General features: G+C 44.3%; 2 pseudogenes; both read left to right on the top strand.

Annotated features, from left to right (window-relative positions):
* Positions 619-14,531, top strand: LOC18776931 (annotated as a pseudogene).
* On the top strand, positions 21,025-22,331 carry LOC18776675 (annotated as a pseudogene).

The following is a 23,614-nucleotide window of genomic DNA, read 5'->3' as shown; positions in this document are numbered from 1 at the left end:
TACCCACTTCAAAATAAATAAGTATATTAGGCCCCATTTGTTTTTTATAATAAAATACCATCGCGACTCTCTCACATACTTTTTATAAAATATAATAGTAAATATAAAAGATAAAGGGAAGAAAGAGTCTACTTTCTGAAAAAATAATAGCAGAAAAAAATATTACAAACTCGCCGGAGAACAAAGAGAACAATAATCATGTCTAGATATAGTCCAATACTAAGAAAATACTTTTTTAAGAAAACAGATTCATGAAAGAAATTCCAACGAGGCATATACATCTTAAAAGAATTCATGTTTATTTTGAATATTGCTGACCCACAAAAGAATACAATGAAATCTCTAATATAGGAGGAGGTGTTTTGGACAATTTAGGATTGCTTGGTGTACAATTTGTTCTAATTACAAGTTTTAAGCCGAGCGTTTTTAGACAATTTAGGATTGCTTGGCTTGGCAGCAGAGTAATCTTGTTCCACAAGTAAAAGATCTTGTAGAGAAGGCGGTGGGTTTTCTTTTTAAGGCTGTATAATAGTCCCCTTCTCGTTCCACCTCCATTCACAACAAACATTACAACAGCATCAAAACTCTAAGCACAGACCCTCTGTGGTTCCAACGACAATGGACCTCAAAGAATCAGTACGCAACCAAACCGACGTGGGCCTTGTTAAGATTTGGATTTGGATTATCAAGGGAGCACAAGATCTAGAAAGAGTGAGAGAGGTAGCTGGGAGAAAACAGTATTTTGCAAAATGTTCTCTGGTGCGTTCTGATCACAAAATGCAGAGATCACACTTTTTGTATTCATTCTATTTCTCTCATTTACATCAGCCAATCATTACCATTGTGAATGTGACACATGGCAGTACAAGGCCTAAGAGCCATTGGAAACTAACTGACTGCTTTACACCTTACACTTAGCATATGAGCTCAAGTCACTTAACTAACATAATGCTTAATGAAGCTAAGAGTAAAAGAGACTAAGTAAATTACTAACTAACAAGAAATTAGCTAGTCAATTTACATTTCAACACTCCCTTCTAAAGTGCTAGCTGATTTCACACCAAGTAGACTTCTTAAGTAGCAGAATCTGTCTCTGTGCAGAACCTTGGTGAATATGTCGGTAATTTGCTCTTCCCCTTTGCAGTAGATCAACTCAATCACTCCCTTTTGAATTGCATCTCTAATGAAATGAAACTTCCTATCAATATGCTTGCTCTTTTGATGAAATACCGGATTTTAAGCCATTGCTATGGCTGAGGTACTGTCACAGAACAATGTAGTTGCAGTGGTTTGTTCCTCTCCAAAGTCTTCAAGCACGAATCTAAGCCAAATAGCCTGTGAGGTTGCTTCAGCAACACTCACATACTCTGCTTCTGCAGTTGACAATGCTACACTTTGCTGCTTGACAGAAGCCCATGCAAACGTGCCACTTCCAAATGAAAAAGCATACCCTGAGGTGCTTTTTCTATCATCCTCAGATCCACTCCAGTCACTGTCACAATAACCAATCAATAGTGCAGATTTTCCAGCCACACACTCAATTCCATAGTCAATTGTTCCTTGTACATACCTTAGAACTCTTTTGGCGGCTCCATAGTGTTTCTTAGAAGGGCTGTGCATGAACCTTGCAAGTAAGCTAGCAGAAAACATAATGTCAGGCCTAGTTGCAGTTAAGTATAAGAGACTTCCAACAATTTTCCTGTACAAGCTTTCATCTGCAGCTTCACTTCCATCCTCCCTTTGTAATTTATCAGTGGCAACCAAAGGAGTGCTCACTGACTTGCAATCTTTGAGCCCAAATTTATCTAAAAGAGTGAGAGCATACTTCTTCTGGTGTATGAATATGCTTCCTTCAGTTGGTGTTACTCCCATGCCTAGGAAATGGTGAAGTAAACCCAAGTTTGACATTTCATACTTGCACATCATCTCTGTTTTAAACTCTTCCATCATTCTTGTACTACTCCCTGTGTAGACTATATCATCTACATAGATTGATACTATCAAGGCACCAATTCCTTCTTTGTTTCTCACATATAGAGTTGCTTCACTTGAGCTTCTATGAAAACCACAGTGAATGAGATATGTATCAATCTCACTATACCAGGCCCTTGGTGCTTGTTTTAGACCATAAAGAGCCTTTCTTAATCTATACACTTTATCTTCAGCCTCTTCAACCACAAAACCATCCGGCTGATCCACAAATACTTCCTCTTCAAGCACACCGTTCAAAAATGATGATTTAACATCCAATTGCCACAACTTCCAACCTTTCTGTGCAGCTAGTGCAATGAGTGTTCTAATGGTGTCTAACCTTGCCACGGGTGCAAAGGTTTCATTGAAATCAACCCCTGGTTTCTGTGTATAACCTTTGGCTACAAGCCTTGCTTTGTGTTTTTGAATGGAGCCATCAAGGTTTAGCTTGGTTTTGTAGACCCACTTCACCCCCACAACTGGTTTGTTGTATGGTCTATCAACTAATTCCCAAGTGGAGTTCTTCTCTATCATCAAAATTTCTTTTGTCATAGCCTTCTTCCAGGCTTCATCCTTGACCGCTTCATTAAAATCTTCAGGTGCAATGATGCTCATCTTGCATTGAGCATACACATCATTCAAACTCTTCCATTTTCTTGGAGTATGATCATAAGTTTCAAACGTTGAGACAGGAGAATCATGTAAAACTGATTCTTGGACAGCTTGTAGATCTGCACTTGCTTGTGATCTCAAGGGAGATTGTATAGATTGTTGTAGATCACTTGGTTCTGAACCCAAGTCAGACATCAGTCCAGGGCACAGAGATATGTACTGCCTCATTTGATTCCCAATTCCACATTGCCTCCTCATCAAAAATGACACTTCTAGATAATTCAATCTTTTGAGTTCTCATGTTGAGTACCCTATACCCGTATTCACAACTGCCATATCCCACAAATACTCCCTTCTCACCGGTTTCCTCTAGCTTGTGCCTGGCTTGGATGAAAATCTGTTAAGTGTAGGACAAATGGTAGAACATGGATATTCCCTTGTATTTGGTGACAATGAAGTGGATATCTATGAGAATAAGCGGATGAAGGATTTGGTTGCAAGAGTGCCTATGAAAGGAAACAGGTGCTTTCTTTTAAACCTAGATTATGTCAATCCTGCCATGGCTAGTAAAGTAACAGTTGAAGAGTCATCCTCTTTGTGGCATAAAAGACTAGGACACCTAAATTATACCAGCTTGATGCATCTACAAGATAAGGAAATGGTGCAGGGTTTGCCTAGTCTACGGACTGCTAAACATGTATGCTCTAGTTGTGCTACAGGGAAAAGTCACAGAGAGCCTTTTGACAAGGAAAAGACTTGGAGAGCGTCACAACCCTTAGAACTGATACATTCTGATATCTGTGGCCCAATGCAGACTATCACTCCTGCAAGCAACAGATTCTTTCTCACTTTTATAGATGATTACACTCGGATGTGTTGGGTTTTCTTTCTTCCACATAAGTCACAGGTTCTCAATGTTTTTAAGAAGTTCAAGTCCATGGTTGAGCTTCAAAGTGGTTACAAAATCAAAAAGCTGAGAAGTGACCGAGGTGGTGAATACACATCACTAGAGTTTTTCAAGTTTTGTGACGATGTGGGGATGGAAAGGCAACTAACAGTAGCTGAGAAGTGATCAGGCCTAAGAATGATGAGGCACCTGTTTCTAGCTGAAGCCAAGGGGCAGAACATGGTGTTCTCGCCGCTCTCCATCCATGTTGTGTTAAGCATGATAGCAGCTAGCACAAAGGGTCCAACCCAAGACGAGTTACTCTCTTCCCTAAAGTCCATGTCCACCGGAGAACTCAACTCCCTAGCCTCCAATCTCATCTCTTTCGTGTTTGCTGACGGCTCCCCCAGCGGCAGTCCCTGCCTGTCCTTCGCGAATGGCGTTTGGGTCGACAAGTCTCTCCCTCTCAAGCCCTCTTTCAAAGAGGTGGTGGATACTTTTTACAAAGCGGCTCAAAAGCATGTTGATTTCCAGAACAAGGCTGAAGAAGCAAGAGCTGAAGTCAACTCATGGGCTGAAAAGGAGACTAAGGGCGTTATTAGAAAAGTACTTCCTCCGCAGGCAGTTGACAGCTCAACAAGGGTCATCTTTGCAAATGCATTATTGTGGGAGCATATATTTTCGTCTCCAATCAGGGCACGCCACGTGGAAAAGAAGATTATCTCTTTAATTAATTAATTAAATCAGTTTATCTGGCTAATTAATTAATTGGGATAAATATCTTAATTAATATGATATTATCTTTATTTAAAGAGATAATATCATTAATTAAGATATTATCCTAATAAAGAGAAGATAATATCGTTTAAATCAGATATTATCTTCTTAAGAGATAATATCTATTTAATTCAGATATTATCAGGCCCAACTCGATTCCTATGAAACCCTAGCCCCGAGGCTCCTATAAATAGACGACCTCATTCATCATTCAAGGTACATCTAAACCTACTCCTTATACCCGAGAAAAATACCCGAAGCTCTCTCTCCCTCTCCACTCTCCATATTTTCTCCCCACGGCTCCGGCCACCACACACGGCTCCGGCCACCCGGTTTACACCCTACATAAAACTCCGTACCCTTTGCTTAGCTATTGTTTTCCTACAAACGCTCGAACTAACTTAAGCATCGGAGGGCCTTTGGCCAACACCCCCCGGGTGTGGTCTATTTACTCCAGTCTTTTTTACAGGAATCGAGGAAGAGAGAGAAGGAAGATCGAAGGTTGAAGGATCTAGAAGCGAATATTCTCCCGTGAGATTATTTGCACAAACATTTGGTGCTTTCATTGAGAGCACGAGATATATTCAAAGCGTGCTCTAAATCCATCTTTCACGCATTTTTTCGGACAACCATGGTTGATACAAGGCGTACGAAGAGTAACGCCACCACGACGGGCCCATCTCATGGTTTCGTGGTGGAAACCTCAATACAACCGCACGGAATCGTGGCTGCCAACGCCTTGCAGTCGTCCTCCAGTGCTTTGCAGCCGCATTCAGCTGCAAGAATGGCAAAACAGCCGCCACATGACCCCGGGACCTCCACAGCCTTGCAGTTGCCGGCGCCGATCACAGGAGCTGCTCTGCCCCGCTGTCCTGCGGTCGTAGTACAGCAGCAGCCACACCACTCAACTACCGGATTTGCTGCTTAGCCCCATGGCTACTCCGACTTCATCCCAGTCTTGGAGCAGATCCATTCTCTCCCTCCTATGCGATCACACTCGACATATGCACCTGTGTACGCGTCTAATGGAGCCCTAGCCCATATGCCGTTAGGCCCGATGCACAACGCTCTACTTGACCCGCGCAGTCAGGTGGACCTTAACTCACGGGTTGATCAACTCACACAGAAGGTCGATGATCAGAACAACCTGATTGGCCAGCTGCTCAGGCAGATCAACTTGAATCAAGGCCCTAACCTTGGGCCCCGTGACGAGGAGATGAGGGCACACCAGCATGTCGGCGAGCAGTTCGAGAGGTCCCAAGCTGGTCAGACAAGGGCAAACCGGCAGAGGAGAGATCGAGATCGAGTAGATGAGACGCAGACAGCCGCGAGCCGTACTTTGAGCCGTTCGGGGCTAGAACCAAGGACCAATGTGCTCGAGAGGCTAGGCCCACAGACTAATGTCCACGCCCGCTTGGGCCCACAAGAAGCTCGAGTTCGTGAGCAGTCGCGTGACGAGCGCAACGACTGACGCCCACCAACCCGCTCGAGGGCCAACACGCGACAGCAAGCTGTAGAGGGATCCTTCCAAGCTCAATCTCCTAATCTGCCCCACGGGCAGGGCACCCAAGGGGATCGACCCTTGGGAACTGAGGAAGGAGTTAGCCAGTCACGTCCGAGACACCAAAGACGTCGACCTGAGCGACCCTCCTTGCAGGCAGAAGATGATGATCGACGCCCACCAACCTGCTCGAGGACCAACACGCGGCGACAAGATGTAGAGGAATCCTCACAAGCTCAATCTTCTAATCTGCCCCACGGGCAGAACACCCAAGGGGATCGACCCTTGGGAACCGAGGAAGAAGTTAGCCGGTCGCGCTCGAGGCACCGAAGACGCTGGCCCGAGACTCCAGTCCTGCGAGCAGAGGACGTCGAGAAGCTAGTAAATGACCGACTCCAAGCTCTTCAACTTAAAGGAAGCGCGGAGGAGGCCCTGCATAAGGAAATTGATCGAGTTGATTGCTCGCCCTTTACCGACAAAGTGGAACGAGCTCCTCCACCAAAGCGGTTCATAACGCCATCCATCACTCCATTCAAGGGGGACTCTGACCCTGAGAGCCATTTGAGGCACTTCAAGAGCGCCATGATCCTGTACAAGACAGACGATGCCCTAATGTGCAAAGTGTTCGCGATGAACCTGCGAGGAGCAGCTCAAGACTGGTTCCACACTCTACCGTCCGCGTCGATAGGAAACTTCAAGGAGTTGGCCTTCATCTTCACAAAGGAGTACACCTCCTACAAGACGGTCAGAAAGCATGCAGACCATCTGTTCAACCTGCGCAAGAAGCCAGACGAGTCTCTACGAGACTATCTGAGACGGTTTAAGGCTGAAAAGGCTAACATCATAGGATGCAATGACCAAGTTGCATCCTCAGCTTTCAAGAAGGGCTTGCCAACCGAGCACGAGCTATACCGGGAACTGGCCATAACACCAAGTCAAACCTTGGCAGAAGTGTTCGCGACTGCAGAACGCTACGCACTTTGGGACGATGATCGAATCGCCGCAAAGAAAGCCAGCAAGCAAGTTGATCACCCGACTAAGCAGGCAAGCCAAAAGAGCAACCAGTTCGAGCAAAAAGCCCGAGATAAGCGCAGATCGCGGCCCCGAGAGGGAAGCTCAGAAATTGGGACCTTCACTGAGTTCGCTATCCCAATTCATCAGATCCTGGCTCAAGTAAAGGACAAGCCGTGGGTGAGGAGACCGCCACCCATGAAAGGAGACCCCTCTAAGAGGGACACCAGTAAATACTGCGCATTCCACGGAGAGCACGATCATTACACCAACAATTGCAATGCTTGGAAAAGGCATCTTGAAGAGCTGGTCAGAGAAGGTCATTGCACAGAATTCGTCGCAAAGAAGGCCATCCAACAGATCGAGGATCGTGATGCGGCTGCCAAGGAACCTCCCCAAAAGGTCATTCGAATCAACACCATTCTAGCTGACTCTCAGGAGTCCGGGCTGACCACCAAGGAGCGCAAGAGGAAGATCGCGCATGCGACTTATGTCTCCCAAGTCACAACAGGAGTACCAGTTATCGTGGATGCACCCATCATTGGTTTCCAGAAGAAAGACTTGATCGGGCTTGACCTGCCGCATAATGACGCCCTAGTCATCTGCATTCAGATTGAACAAGCTGTGATCGAGCGAGTTCATGTGGATGAGGGCAGCGCAGCCAACATCCTGCAACTATCTGTCATCCAACAGATAGGATTGGAGCCCAAGATTAGCAAACTCGCCAGGTCGCTCACTGGCTTCAATGGGGCCACATCAATCACTGTTGGACTGATCGACCTTAACATCCACTTACCCCCAGTAGTCTGCTCGCAAACCTTCATGGTCATCGACGAGATCTCCCCGTACAACGGAATCATGGGCCGATCGTGGATCAGCAAGATCGAGGCCATCACATCTGCTCTACACTAGAAGATTCGTTACCCCATCCCTGGAGGCGGAATCGGGCAGATCAATAGTGACCAAGCCATGGCAAGAAGATGCACAGCTCACGGACTCAAGAAGAGCAAGCAGTTGCAGTTCACACCAGTAATGCAAGCTGCCAACGAGGCACGAAGCGCTCCCAGCAGACAAGCCAGCTCGAACGAGAAGGGAGCTGTTACCCCACAATAGCAATTAATGAGCCAGGATCAAGGCGAGGGAATCCGCCCGGAAGACTCCCCTGAAAAGGGTTGGAAGTCTGAGGATGACGTTGAGTTAGTACCCCCTGATCTTGGCCAGCCAAGCAAAGAAGCGCAGATCGGCTCGCGCCAGAATCCAAACAAGAAGGATCGAGAGGAGGGAATTTCCCCGGAAGGCTCCCTTGAAGAAGGTTGGAAGCCTGAGGAAGACGTTGAGGTAGTACCCCTCGATCCTGACCAGCCAGACAAGAAAGCGCGGATCGGCTCGCGCCTAAGCCCAGACGAGAAGGTGGAGCTTACCACCTTCCTCCAAAACAACAAAGACATGTTCGCATGGTCACCGTCTGATATGCCCGGCATCGACCCAAATATCATCTGCCACCGCCTCCATGTCAACCCAGCCAGCAAGCCCGTGGTGCAGAAGAGACGCAACTTCGCTCCCGAGCGAGTCGCGATCATTGAAGCCGAGATCGACAAGCTTCTAACCGCTGGATTTATTGAAGAGGTCTCCTACTCAGAATGGCTGGCCAACGTTGTTCTGGTGGCAAAACAAGAAAAGGGCAAATGGAGAGTGTGTGTCGATTACACCGACCTCAACAAAGCATGCCCTAAAGACAACTTCCCATTGCCGATGATCGACCAGCTCGTGGATTCGACTTCCGGCAACCAGCTGCTCAGCTTCATGGATGCCTACTCCGGCTATAATCAAATTATGATGTACGACGATGACAAGGCGAAGACCTCTTTCATCATCGAGAGAGGGACCTACTGTTACAAGGTCATGCCCTTTGGGTTGAAGAACGCTGGAGCAACCTATCAAAGGCTCGTGAATAAGATTTTTAAGGAGCAGATCGGTAGAACCATGGAAGTCTACGTGGATGATATGCTGGTCAAAGCCCCCAAGCGTGGAGACCACCTCAAAAACCTCGCCGAGGCATTCAGCCTGCTCCGCCAATACCGCATGAAGCTGAATCCAAGTAAATGCACGTTCGGTGTATCATCCGGCCGATTCTTGGGGTACTTAGTCACACAACGAGGTATAGAGGCACATCCACGCCAAATTAAAGCTATTCTCGAGATGAAGTCACCTTCCACAGTGAAGGAAATACAAAGTCTGACGGGCAGAGCAGCAGCCCTCAACCGATTCCTCTCGAAGTCTACCGACAAGTGCAGGCCATTCTTCAAAGCTTTGAAAAAGGGGCAAAAAGACAAGTGGGACGAGGAGTGCGAAGTAGCTTTCCAGAGTTTAAAGACCTACCTTACTTCACCTCCCCTGCTCTCGAAGCCAGTTCCTGGTGAAGACTTGTTCGTGTACCTGGCAGTGTCCAACTCGGCCGTCAGCTCAGCTCTCATCCGAGAAGAACTTGGGGCCCAACATCCGATATTCTATACGTCAAAAGCTCTCCTCGATGCAGAGACTCGCTACCCAAAATTGGAGAAGCTCATTTTGGCCCTTGTCGTTTCTGCGAGAAAGCTGCGACCTTATTACCAAGCTCACTGAGCCATCGTAATGACTGACTTTCCTTTGAGATCAATCCTCCATAGCCCTGATGCTTCTCAGCGGCTCATGAAGTGGGCGATAGAGCTAAGCCAATACGACCTCCTCTACCGGCCAAAGACTGCGATAAAAGCCCAAGCCTTAGCAAACTTTGTTGCAGAGTTCACACCATCAACCGAAGAAGAGAAGCTGGTCAGCAAAAAGAAGGAAAGTTCGAGAGCAAACAAGACCTCCGCAGAACCTGACCAACCCAGAGACATGTGGCAGCTACGCGTAGATGGAGCGTCAAACCAGAAAGGAGATGGAGCAGGCGTCGTCATTGTCACCCCTGATGGAACCCTGTTAGAGCAAGCTATCACACTTGGCTTCCCGGCTTCAAATAACGAGGCAGAGTACGAAGAATTGCTCGCTGGCTTGCGCTTGGCAAAGGAGCTATCAATCAAAAAGCTGGCCATCTACTCGGATTCCCAGCTGATTACAAGTCAAGCCTCAGGAGAGTACATGGCAAAACACCCAAGGATGATCTTGTACCTTGACAAAGTTCAAGAGCTGTTGAAGGTGTTTCCCACCTTCACCATCCAGCAGGTGCCCCGAGCGGAGAACGCGCACGCTGATGCGCTGGCAAGCTTAGGATCAGCACTGGATATCCAGTTCAAACGCTCCATCCCAGTTGAGCACCTTGACCAGCCTAGCATAAAAGAGGCAGAACAACCGAACCTAATGCAGATCGACGAGGATCCTAGCTGGCAAGACCCATCATTGACTACCTAGTGAATGAAAACTTGCCCGATGACAAGTCCGAGGCCAGGAAAATCAAGCAGAAGGCTGCAAGATATTACATGAAAGGCGACAAGCCTTACCTCCATTGCAGACAAGCTGCTCCCCGGAGCACAAACTCAATGGAGTCTTTTTCAAGTGCTATGTCCCCGACATACGCACATAGGCGACAAGCCTTACCTCCATTGCAGACAAGCTGCTCCCCGGAGCACAAACTCAATGGAGTATTTTTCAAGCGTTATGTCCCCGACATACGCACACAGGCGACAAGCCTTATCTCCATTGCAGACAAGCTGCTCCCCGGAGCACAAACTCAATGGAGTCTTTTTCAAGCGTTATGTCCTCCACATACGCACACAGGCGGCAAGCCTTATCTCCATTGCAGGCAAGCTGCTCCCCGGAGCACAAACTCAATGGAGTCCTTTTCAAGCGCTAGGTCCCTGACATACGCACACAGGCGACAAGCCTTACCTCCATTGCAGACAAGCTGCTCCCCGGAGCACAAACTCGATGAAGTCTTTTTCAAGCGCTATGTCCCTGACATACGCACACAGGCGACAAGCCTTACCTCCATTGCAGACAAGCTGCTCCCCGGAGCACAAACTCAATGGAGTCTTTTTCAAGCGCTATGTCCCTGACATACGCACACAGACGACAAGCCTTACCTCCATTGCAGACAAGCTGCTCCCCGGAGCACAAACTCAATGGAGTCTTTTTCAAGCGCTATGTCCCTGACATATGCACACAGACGACAAGCCTTACCTCCATTGTAGACAAGCTGCTCCCCGGAGCACAAACTCAATGGAGTCTTTTTCAAGCGCTATGTCTTCCAAGTGCTATGTCTCCGGACACACACTTACAAGATACAATGAGAATTGAAGTTCGAAAGACAACTGAAAATTCCATAACAAAGCGGCCAATCAGCCGAGTTCAACAAGAAGTAAGATGGTCAAACAAAGACCACTTATTGAAAGGAAATAACAAAGTTCAAAAAAAGCAAAAATGAACTACAACTACTAGGGAACTTCAGCAGGTAACCCTTAGCCGGTCACATCCTCAACTGCACTGGCAACAGCCTCATTTTGCCCAGCCAGCACAACTTGCTCAACCTCCTCGGCTGCTTGCTCCTTCGCATCCGCTTTAGCCTCATCAACTGACCCACCTTGGCTTTTGTCTTCCTCAATTGCAGCTTCATCTGCTATCTGCTCTTCAACTGTTTCTGCATCCATAGCCTCCACCTGCCCACTCTGAGCGGGGGGCAGGTCAAGACCAGACTGCTCACCGTCATCATCTTCGAGAGGGCAGCAAGGAGAAGCACCATTCTGGCAATCCAGGTATCCCAGCTTGTACGCATTAGCAGCCATCTCCTGCTTGGATGCCTCCGTGGCTTCCACATGGGTGTCAAACTTGACCAGCAGTTTGTCATGATCCTGGGCCAAAGCGGCATGCTTACGTTCGAGGCAAAAGAAGGCTTCCTTGCGTTCGAGCAGGGTAGCCATAAGAGACTTGAGTTCACCATCCTTTTGGCCAACTGAACTCTTGAGCACGGACATACTCTCCTTCATCTCGGAAATCCTCGCATCATGGCGAATCCGCTCGTTCGAGAGCTTGTCAGTCAGGTCGGAATTCTTCTCCACCAGTTCGTCGAGCAGGGCAGAAGAGGGGGCAACATTACGCGAGTTCCGCATGGCCCTAACAGCAAAAACCATTCCCTTTTGAAGGTGATACATGACAGTTTCTTCTTGCTTATCCAAGGGAAGGCTCGAGAAAGCACAAAGGTCACCAGCTCGATACACGTGATCAACTAGCTTAGCGCAAGCAGATGGACTTGACAGAAAGCCTGTTTTCAGCAGATCAGACACTGGCTCGCCCCCAGCAGAGCTATCACCAGTTCCCGGACCGGCAGTTCGTGCAATTGGAGGACTCTTCGCTCGAGCAGACGACTCTTTAGCTCTTTTGGCTGCAACTTGCAACATTGAGTCAGCCCTGCGCTTGACTGTTCGTGGCCCCGCAGATGAGTCGTGGTTGCTAGACAGAGGTACAGTCATCTCAGCTTGGTTCCCAGATCGGCACAGACGACCCAAACCTTGCTTCCTTGCATGGCAGATCATGGGTCTTAGGCAGTACGGGCAAAGACTTGAGCAGAATTTCCCGAACCTCCTGCATGTCGTTGGCCTTCTTGCTGTTCGCGCTGACGAGGCGTTTGATCCCGACAGACGAGGCAGGAGCAACTCCCATATGGGCCTTCTGAGCAGGCGAGACCTCCTTTGTAGAAGACTTGTTCGTGGCAAGAGAAGATCTCGGCTGCCTTCGCTGTGGAGACATACCCACTGATCGTGAAACTGCAGCTTCATCTCGAGCAGAGCTACTACACGCTTTCCCACCCTCGGGGGACTCAGTCGATGACTCATCCCGCTCAACTGGCAAGTCACTTAGCTCCAAGCAGCGCGACTTCCACCTTTCAATATCTTCAGCAGGGGCAGGCCACCGACTTCCTTCCGATGTTCTCTCAGCAGCCAACGCCATTCACGAAACTTGGCGGGGATGCTCAAAGCTTGTCGAACCTTCGTCATGTCCGGGTCGAGAACGAGCTTCTTTCGGATGGCATCATCTGCAAGCATAAGACAAAAGTTAGTCAGACACAGCAATGAGTTCCATGGCAACAGTAGCAGATCAGAGGGATGCAACTTACCATCGCAGTAGGTGAGAGGAACGAGCGGATCGTCGCCAACCTCCTCTTCCTATCTGCCGCTGACTTTCAGCACGTTCATGCTCCGCACATGATCGCCTTGACTCATATTGATCCTAGTTCGTGGCACAAAAATAAGAAGGAATTGAAGCAATTTGGATCATCCACAAAAAAAATGACCTAAACTGCCACCTGCTCCAGCAGCAGATCGCGCACCTCCAGCCCAGTTACAGCTGGACAGCTCGAGTAAAAAGCCTCCTCCATGCAGGAGCCCAATTCAAATAAGGAAGCCCAGACACAGTTGGAGAGCCCGAAAAAAATAATTTCATCTCCTACATGCCACACAAGCGCCATGCAGAAGCTGGGGGCATTTGTGGGAGCATATATTTTCGTCTCCAATCAGGGCACGCCACGTGAAAAAGAAGATTATCTCTTTAATTAATTAATTAAATCAGTTTATCTGGCTAATTAATTAATTGGGATAAATATCTTAATTAATATGATATTATCTTTATTTAAAGAGATAATATCATTAATTAAGATATTATCCTAATAAAGAGAAGATAATATCATTTAAATCAGATATTATCTTCTTAAGAGATAATATCTATTTAATTCAGATATTATCAGGCCCAACTCGATTCCTACGAAACCCTAGCCCCGAGGCTCCTATAAATAGACGACCTCATTCATCATTCAAGGTACATTTAAACCTACTCCTTATACCCGTGAAAAATACCCGAAGCTCTCTCTCCCTCTCCACTCTCCATATTTTCTCCCCACGGCTCCGGCCACCACACACAGCTCCGGCCACCCGGTTTACACCCTACATAAAACTCCGTACCCTTTGCTTAGCTATTGTTTTCCTGCAAACACTCGAACTAACTTAGGCATCGGAGGGCCTTTGGCCAACACCCCCGGGTGTGGTCTATTTACTCCAGTCTTTTTTACAGGAATCGAGGAAGAGAGAGAAGGAAGATTGAAGGTTGAAGGATCTAGAAGCGAATATTCTCCCGTGAGATTATTTGCACAAACAATTATACTTCAAAGGAACTTGGGATGATGACCCGTTTCTATACTAAAAAACAAAGGACTATGTCTTCCACCTTCTCAATGGGAGATCAATAATAGAGGCACCCTTCATGACTATCTACAAGAGGCAGTTTATAAGTGCCTTTGACGGCTTCAAAGTCTTGAAACTTCCATACAAGCAAGCATACGATGAGAAGAGGCGTTTTTGCACGTGCTTGTTTCTTCCAGATGAAAAAGATGGTCTGCCAGCTCTGGTTGAGAGAGTTTGTTCTGAGCCAGGCTTCTTAGATCGCCATATTCCATATTTCAAAGATGAAGTGGGTATCGTCAAAATCCCAAACTTGGTTTGAAGTTTGGGGCATTCTCGAGCAGTTAGGTTTGAAGCTTCCTTTCCACTTGACAGAGATGGTGGAAGCGCCTCCGGGTCAGGACCCTTTTGTCTCCAAAATGCTCCATAAAGCCGTCATCGAAGTTAATGAAGAAGGAACGGAAGTTGCCGCTGTTACAGTGACGAGTGCGAGCTTTTCGTTGGCACCATGGAAGCCTAGGACGACGTAGACTTTGTGGCAGATCACCCATTCCTGTTTTTGATCAGAGAGGAAATGACTGGAGCGGTGTTGTTCATTGGGCAGCTGCTCAATCCTCTTCAAGGCTGATTATACTAGACAAGTATTAATAAATATGTCCTCTTTCTGTTTATTTCTCTTTGTATTAAAAATCTGATCCATTCAGTTAGGATTTTTTTTTATATTTAAAATATTTAATTATCTGTGTCAGCCATTTATGTTCTTGATCAGAGACGAAATTACTAGAACAGTGTTGTTCGTTGGGTATGTGCTCAATCCTCTTGTAGGCTAATTATTGTGTGATATTAAATGACCCCCTTATACTGGAGAAGGATTGAAGTGTGCAGATGAAACCAAACAAGTATATATGCATGCCTTTGGTGTTAAAAAACAAAAAAAGCATGTTGATGTGGATGTGGTATTTATATTTAGCTCTTGCCTAAATAAATACATATTTGCAATCTTGCACCTTGTTTGGCGACTGTTGTCCATTTTGTGACAGAGTACATAATCTAATGGTTTTTTCACCACCAAAGAAACTATTAGATTGCGTAATTAGGCAAGTTGTTTTGACATAATCTCTTTGTAAATAGCATTTTAGTCTATAATAATCTCAACCAACTGTTGTAATGATCTATTCGTTTAAAACATGGCATGCCATCGAACTTTGAGTTTATCGTTTCTTACTTCCGTTAACATTGAAGCAGTTTTATTTATAGATTGCTTGTCTTTTGCCTTTGCACTGCATTTTTTCTGGGAATGAAAGAGAATTAGAGAAGCTCTCTCGTCAATTTTCTTACTTTTATAAATCCAAATCTCTCTCCCTCACTCTCACATATTTTAAAGAGGGTGTTCTGTCAATTCCTTGTTTACTTTCAATTGAAATATTCTCAACGAAATTCAAACACGGAGAAGCTTATATGCATATTTGCTCTGATCACCCCTCTGAACCTTGAACATAATTCTCAAACTTGAAAAAATTATGACTACCAATTTTGGGGTTTCTTCAAAATGAAGCTCAGATGATGATCAAGTAGGACAATAAGTGTGCCTTTCCATATGGGTTTTCTACCAAATCATCAAATTGCTTGATATAAAAGTTCAAAATTTCAGATCTTTGTTGGTTCTCTCTCAAAATGAAGCTCTCTTATCTGCTTCAAACCTGTGTGAGAGAGAGATTTGAATTTACATAAGGGGATCAGCAAGGCCAAAAGAAGAACCCAGAGGATGAGTCAAGAAAAGAGGAACGGGTAGTGGATCCTCATCATCATTGTTATAAGGTCGTTTTAACATTTAGAAAACAAAAAATAAAGAACTAAACTAGAAGCTTGATGGCATGTCGTATTTTAATCGGATAGATTGTTACAACATTTAAGATTTAGCGAAATAAGGATAAATGTACATGCCCTAAATGCAGAAATTAGGGACTTAAAAACGGTCAGCAATTAAAGAGTAATTCAATGGAATAATTCATAAATAACAGTCCCGATCTTTTGGACCACAGGGGTCCAAGAGATTATAGTCACCCGTCGTTGGATATAACATCCAACGGTTCAAAAAAGTTTTTTAAAAGAAGTGCAAGAGTGAGTGAACCGTTGAATTTACATCCAACGGTGAGTGACCACATTCTCTTGGACTCCTGTGGTCCAAGAGATCAGGACTGTCATAAATAAATCAAATTATATGGACACATTTTATCCTATATGGCATCCAATTTTTAGGTTTTGCTTAGAAGTTTTGTGACAGGACCCTCCCCGGAATTTCCCCAAAATCGGGGCGAATCCCGTCTTTGTTCCGACATCACCCCGATGCCGGGCCCACTTACTAGAAACCGAGACTCTCTACCAGAATTTTGGCAGAGTCTCCCCTATGAATTGAACCCAACAAAATTCAACCTGCATAAAAATACAGAATAATCCCAACCAGCAGTATGCTTTACAGCGAATAAACAGTTTACTACAAAATGGCCTCCGGCCTCACAATTCAAACCCTAACAAGGGCGATAACAGAGCATGTCTAAGAACTTCAATTTCAACAAAACAGAGTACAAAGGAAATAATAGGAAGAAAGAGTCCTACGATGACTTAAGGCTCGGAAGAGCACAATCCGGCTCTGCTGCGGAGCTCAGTCAACTACTGGCTGGGGGGCGCAAAACAGAAAATTGTGAGTGGACAAACATAAATTCAGTTCAGTGTAAACCAACGTAATATAACCCCACCGTTTAGAAAACCATGCAAGAAATCCCATGCATCTCAAAACCGTCATACTCAGGTATATATATATATATATATATATATATAAAATATATATCAAAACAAATCAATACCAGATGCCAAGTCCAAAATCCATAAAGAACGCTTTACAAAACCCACCATCCAAAAACTTATAAATCCCACAACCAAACTCTCGAGAGCGTACCCATTGGCACGACCGGCAAGGAAGTATCCACACCGAGAAACAAGAATGAATGAATAGATATAAATATATAATATAAGAGATATATATATAGTATAAATATAACCATCACCTAGTTGTACCGGGGAAACAATCCAACCGGGGGATTGTTTGACTAGTCACCCTGGCAGAGTCCTCGTGATGAGTCCTCAATCCACCATGTGACTAGGGAACGAGCCGTCCAACTGGGGGACCAACTCTCAGCCAGAACGTACCGTCGATAACCTCAAAACCCGTACGTCTGTGAACAGTCCTACGCGCGCAAACTACCCAATTAAGGGTCTACAGCAACATCCCGTCAAGGATGCCCCGGGTCCCGACAATTCCAAGTATCTCAAGTCTCCGTATCCAAGTTCCACATCAGGGGAGGTACATAGGGTAGTGCTTACCGCACACCAAACTGACATTCTATACTCACCACTTTCCACAATCTCATCTCAACAACCCAAGTACCTCACACATAACTAAATATATATAGAAATCCCCAAAATCCATATATTCATACTCAAGATACTCAAATATGTCAAAACCCAAAATATATTTTCAATGCCTCATAAAAATATCACTTTCAACAATTTCATAAATAATATATTCAAAATACCATTTAAAACATCATGCATAGTATTTCCCAAACTCCATAGAAAATATACTTTCAATACCCAACTATACCAAACCCACACTATTTTACCAAAGCGCTATAAAAACATCAAGTTCAACTCATGAATATAATATATTCAATAAATCATTAAAAACATCATGCATAAATGTTTCATCAATAAAACCATGCATAAGATTTGAAAACAAAGTCCACTCACAAGTAGTCCCACGCTGCTTGACCCTGAGAGGGTCCCGCCTGCTGCGTATGCGTGATCGGAGTACCTAATTCAGAATACGTATACGTGATTAATACGAAACGTTTCGAACGAGTACTTTAAATTAAATATCCTAATTTCCCAGGTCTCTAGTACGTGTACTAGGAACGAGACGTTCTAAGGTCCAACTACTCAATTTGGACGATGGAACAACTTTGGGAGACACTCGGTCAACCTACGGTCAAACTTCCCAATTTGGGTCAACCGGGCCCACGGGACCCACGACCTCCGTTTTACAATCCGAAAGTTTCTAAAGGTTTCACAAGGTCTAAGATACCCGTCTCGCAAGTTTAGTCCGAAACGGACGGTTAGATCGCTTACGATCGCACAATCGGACGGTTATTATAAAACGCAAACTTTAAGTTATTGAATCGGAACATCCGGGGTTCCAATTCACGATCCGCGAATTCCTATACGATCCTAAGAATACCTAGAACAACATATTTTAATTCGGAAAGGATCCAACGGTCGGAACCTATCGAACCCGGATAACGCACAATATGCGATAATCCGTTCGATAGTCAAACGATGTCCGAATTGAGATCCGCGAATTCCTATGCGCTCGTGACGACCTAAGGATCTCATTGGGTTAAGTTGCAGCTTCACCAGCCTCGCCCACGCGCCACCACACGCGCCGGCAGCGCGTGGGTGTGCAGAGTAATTCCGGTGACGGAAAAAACTCCACACCCGAGCTCACCCTTCCTACCCTAGCTTCTACTCGAGGTCAGGATCACTTCACTCAACTACAAGAAGCTCCAATTCGGCCGGCAACTGGCCGGAATTTTATTTTGAAATTCGGCCAAAAACCTAGATTTCCTAATCAGTTTTCTAGACTCGAAATCGATCAAAACCTATACCAACATCAGCTAGAACTCAAAAAATGGAGGAGAAACCATACCTCAATCACCGGGTTTAGGCGGCGGAGGCGGCGGCGCGATGGCTGGAAAGCTCCGGTTCAAAACCGTCGAGCTCGCGGTCGGAATCTGCAGTTTTCGACGGGAAAAACGGCCAAGCCTTGATCGGGACGACGGGACGAGTCGATCGGGACCGGTCTCGGGTCCTGCCGTGGCCGGAACTGAGCGAACCGAGGAGAGAGAGAGAGTTGACGAGAGAGAGACTGAGGAGAGAGAGTGTGTCGCGCGGGAGAGAGAGAGAGAGAGAGAGAGAGAGAGAGAGAGAGAGAGAGAGAGAGAAAGAAAAGTCAGATATTTTAAACCCAAACTTCGAAATATTTACGGTTTTGCCACTGTCGATGTTTTGCCCGTAACTTTTTCGTTACAACTCCAATTCAAGCCTACCGCGTGTCTACGAATTTGTCTCAGTACCACCTACCCAAAAATACAATCACTGCCCCAAACACTTTTCGGGCAAGAAAATGACCAATTTACCCCTACCCTAAGGGTAAATTCATAAATTCACTTAAATAATTTAAAATAAGAATTAAATTTGGAGTCGGGGTGTTACATTTTGTTATTGCTTGGTTATTTTTTTGAGAAATTCTATGATTGTATTCATAATTCAGCCAAAAAAGTAATTAGCCACAAAGGGCCAATACAAACTGGCCACAAAAGGGCCATTACAATAACGGAGCGGTCTAATATCAAAATTAAGACAATCTAGAGTTCTATAATTACATGGACTTATATCAGTGTGACCCTTTTTTTTTTTTTGGGCGCAAGATAATTCAATTGCTAACATGTAAGAGAACAAAAATCATGTCTAGATGTAGTCCAATACTGTATATGTTGTGCTAAACGTCACAAACTGAAACTACGGATGGCAACGGGTCGGGTAGGGGCAGGGTATGACAATACCATCCCCATCCCCGCTCTCCATCCCCGCCCCCGTCCTCGAACCCATCCCCATTTATTAGTTTTCGGGGAATCCCCGTCGCCGTCCCCGTCGGGGGACTATCTCCCATACCCGCCCCGAATCTTCGATTTTTTTGCATAAAAAAATATTTATCATACATTTTAACATTAAGTTTCATATTAAATTATCATTCAACACATCCAAATTAACTATAAAGTTCAACTCAACTATTCAAAATCACATCAATATGAAATTCCATAGAAAATTGGGAAGAATTAGGAGGGAAGTTAACTTAGGGTTAAACATAAATATTATAATTATATATTTATTTACTTAAATATAAACATATATATTTTCGGGTCGGGTTCGGGGATGGGGACGCCAATACCATCCCCTCCCCATACCCGTCGGGGATTTTTCAAGTTCGGGGATTCCCGTACCCGATACCCATTTAGCCTCGAAATCTCCCCCCATTAAGATCGGGGACCCGATAGAAACTCGTCCCTACGGTGATTTTTGCCATCCGCAGTACATTGAAAACATAAACTAAGAAATTCCAACGAGGCATATATATCTTAAAAATATACATGCTTATTATGGATATTGCTAACCCACAAAAGAATACAATGAAATCTCTAATATAGGAGGAGGTGGGAATATTTAAATTCATTTGTTGACTTAAGAGAATATTCTTCAGATTTCTATCGTCTCCACATTCCTTTTATAACGATGATGTTATTGTTTTAAGGTATGTAGTGCAGAAGAAGATAAAGATTGCTTGGAGCATTGAAGGATCCGAATTTAGGTTTGCACGTCTTCTATTAGGATTCGGATCCTCAACGCTGTAGACTAAGATTATTCTAGGGTTTTCTTTTTTAAGGCCGCCATAAGAGCGACTCCAGCCGCATGACAGAGCCTCGGACTGGGGAAAAAAATGCCAAAATCTGTTTCCAGTGAGGAGCTCAAGCCCAGGCGCAAGGTGGGACCCAGCAACCTGGGTTGGCCCGAGCTCTAACCCTTGTTTTGGTGCTGACGTCAACGCTACAGTGCCGCTACAGTGCTCACGTGCTACAGTGCCGCTAAAGTCCACGTGTCGCGCTCTGGGCTCTCCGATCATATTTTTTTCTTCAATCCAACGACAGCCAATTTTTGTGCAATAAAAAAATGAAAAAAATTGATTAAAAAATACCAAAAAATTACTGATTTTTTTTTTCTATAAATACCAAAATTTTATCCGATTGAGATATGAATTTTATAATAAATATTGACACGTACAAATCCAAAAATATTATCCGAAAATATTATCCAAATTAATTATTTAGGTAAACAAATTTGTGAAAAAAAAAAAAGAATAGTAATTGCCCTTTGCTATGGCAATGGGTGGAAACATACAATACTATTTGCAAGGGCAACTACTATTCACGTGAATAGTGACTGCCCTAGCTCCCCCTTTGCCATGGCAAGAGGCAAATGGGTGGAGTTGCTCTAAGGGTTCAACCCAAGAAGAATTGCTCTCTTTCCTAAAGTCCAAGTCCACCGCAGAACTCAACTCCCTCTCCTCCAATCTCGCCGCCATCCTGTTTGCCCGCGGCTCCCCAAGCGGGGGTCCCTGCCTGTCCTTCGCGAATGCCCTTTTGGTCGACAATTCTCTCCCTCTCAAGCCCTCTTTCAAGGAGATAGTGGATGCTTTTTACAAGGTGGTACCAAAGCAAGCCTATTTTCAGAACAAAGCTGAAGAAATCAGAACTAAATTCAATTTATGGGCTGCAAAGAAGACTAAGGGCGTTATTAAAGAGGTTATTCGTCCTGGGGAAGTTGACAGCTTTACAAAATCATCTTTGCAAATGCATTATACTTCAAAGGAGCTTGGGATGATGATCCGTTTGATAACTCAAAAACAAAGGACTATGTCTTCCACCTTCTCAATGGTAGATCAAATATAAAGGCACCCTTCATGACTAGCCGCAACGAACAGTTTATAAAGGCCTTTGACGGCTTCAAAGTATTGAAACTCCCATACAAACGAGGAAAGGATGAGCAGCGGAGTTTTTGCATGTGCTTGTTTCTGCTAAAATATGAAAATTATGAGAGAATATTTGTTTGTGGGAATTTTCTGTGTATTCTTCTCCTTGTAGGAGGTCATATTTATAATACAACGAAACCTGAATGGGCAAGTAAATAATAAATTCCTAAATCTATTTACAGTAGGAAATCAGGAATTAAAGTAAATCAATTACAATTATAATAGGAATTCTTGGTGTGTAAGGAAAGTAAGTCAATATCCACAAGTCACGCCAACAGTTTCTTCCAGATGAAAAGGATGGGCTACCTCCTCTGGTTGAGAGAGTTTGTTTTGAGCCTGGCTTCTTAGATCGCCATATTCCACGTTACCATGTTGATGTGGGTGACTTTAGAATCCCAAAGTTTAAGATTAGTTCTAGGTTTAAAGTTTGTGACATTCTCGAGCAGTTAGGTTTGGAGCTTCCTTCCTCTGTTGAAGAGATGGTGGAATCACCTCTGGGAAAGGGCCCTTTTGTTTCCAAAATGAGCCCGGTAGCCGTTATTGAAGTTAATGAAGAAGGAACGGAAGCTGCCGCTGTTACAGAATGCGATATGGGTATGTGTTTAGATGAACCTGAACCACCTGTAGAATTTGTGGCAGATCACCCATTCCTTCCTATTTTTGATCAGAGAGGAAATGACTGGAGCCGTGTTGTTCATTGGGCAGCTGCTCAATCCTCTTTTAGACTAGTATTCATAAATATGTCCTCTTTTTGTTCATTGCTCAATCCTCAATTCAGTTAAGATTTTTGTTTAATTATTATCTGTCTTGGATTTGATGTGGTTTCAAGAGAGTCCCAAGTTAACAAGCAAGCGAGAAACACTTCCAATCATGGACTTATGATTTAATTCTTTTACTTGTCAAAATCCTCTTTTGGCCTAGTTTGTTAGGTGTGTAAAACTTCATAAAGGAGGTCTATAAATTTTCTCACATTCAGTCTACTCACAGGTAAATGAAAAAGAAAAGTTACTAGTTCATGTTAAAGTTAATTCTTGTACATTTGATGTCGTCTGTTTTTGGTTAAATGAGATCATTAGTGATTTAAGCTACATAGAGTAAGATGTGTCCTTTGACATTTAAGGCCAACTTAACCACAAAAGAAATCCACGTGGGGATTAGCTAGACCCACCTTTTGAACCACATTTCAGATACTTGTTCAACGTCTGTGGCTTATCCATTCCCACGTATGCCTTTCTCTGTAGCTGTCCCTTTATTTTGTGTCAATCAAGAAATTAGGGTTTAGCAATTAGATTTTATCAAGGAAACTTTGTCATATTATTGTTCCTAGCATTATTACTACTGGTAGGGAACTCGGAGGCAATGTCTAAAGCCACTTCCCCTGCAACATCAATATCGTCAAGGAGGAAAATCTTGTAAACGCTGCTCAAGCAATTGAAGATAACACTACTACAAAAAGTGAAAAAGACGACCAGAAAACAATGACGGTCTAAGTGAAAACCGTCGTGGTTTATAAAAAGACGACGGTTCTAAAAACACCGTCGTGTAATACAACCTTAGACAACTAAAAAATGGAGTTTCAAATGGCTGTTCAAAAACAACGACGTACATAATTAAACAACCGACGTCTATTTGAAACAGATTTCCGCAGTGTAAAATCAATGCCAACAAAGAACGGCAGAAGTTATGAATCGACCGACGTAGAAAGTAAAGACGACGATTCAATAAAAACTGCCGTTTTTACTCATAAAATAACACGACGAGGTTTTCGTATAAGACGTCGTATAATTACAAACAAATCCACGGCTTTAAAATACAAAATATCGCCGTATTAAATTAATTTACAACGACGGAAAATATAAATATATCGACGTCATTCTCGTATAGTTCTACGACGTTATCTTTAAATCGTACAATAAAATTTATCGTCGTATTTATTCATTTTATACGTCGTACCTTTAATTTTAACGGTCGTCTTAATAAGAATTTTGTTAACATTACTTAAGACGACGAAA

Source organism: Prunus persica, chromosome G5 (assembly GCF_000346465.2).
Source record: "Prunus persica cultivar Lovell chromosome G5, Prunus_persica_NCBIv2, whole genome shotgun sequence".
Taxonomy (NCBI): Eukaryota; Viridiplantae; Streptophyta; class Magnoliopsida; order Rosales; family Rosaceae; genus Prunus; species Prunus persica.
Note: the sequence above shows the minus strand (reverse complement) of the source record. Positions and strands in the feature narration are given on the sequence as shown.